The following is a 633-nucleotide window of genomic DNA, read 5'->3' as shown; positions in this document are numbered from 1 at the left end:
TTGCAGATATATCTCAAGGGAAGGGGCCTGACGGACATATTTCGAGATATTTCTTCTTCTTGTTGTTCTTCTTCTGCACAGCTAAGCTGGAAGTGGCATTTGCAGCTCGCAATAGTGCAGAGTTATCTCAAAGAAAGGGGCACGGTGTTTCTGTATCTCTATTATGTTGGTGCGGCTTCGGAACTTTTAAATATCTTGATATATCTCGAGAACTACGCATCTGATCAAAAAATATCATAGAACATAAAAAGTAGGAAACTTAATTCTCTACAAAAAAGGTCTCTTAACATTTTGCCATGGCTCGCTTCGTTTCCGAGATATTTGCAGATATATCTCAAGGGAAGGGGCCTGACGGACATATTTCGAGATATTTCTTCTTCTTGTTGTTCTTCTTCTGCACAGCTATGCTGGAAGTGGAATTTGCAGCTCGCAATAGTGCAGAGTTATCTCAAAGAAAGGGGCCACGGTGTTTCTGAATCTCTATTATGTTGGTGCGGCTTCGGAACTTTTATATATCTCGATATATCTCGAAAACTACGCTTCTGATCAAAAAATATCATAGAACATAAATTGTAGGAAACATAATTCTCTACAAAAAACGTCTCTTAACATTTTGACATAGCTCGCTTCGTT

Source organism: Osmia lignaria, unplaced genomic scaffold (assembly GCF_051020975.1).
Source record: "Osmia lignaria lignaria isolate PbOS001 unplaced genomic scaffold, iyOsmLign1 scaffold0012, whole genome shotgun sequence".
In the NCBI taxonomy this organism is placed as follows: Eukaryota; Metazoa; Arthropoda; class Insecta; order Hymenoptera; family Megachilidae; genus Osmia; species Osmia lignaria.
Note: the sequence above shows the minus strand (reverse complement) of the source record.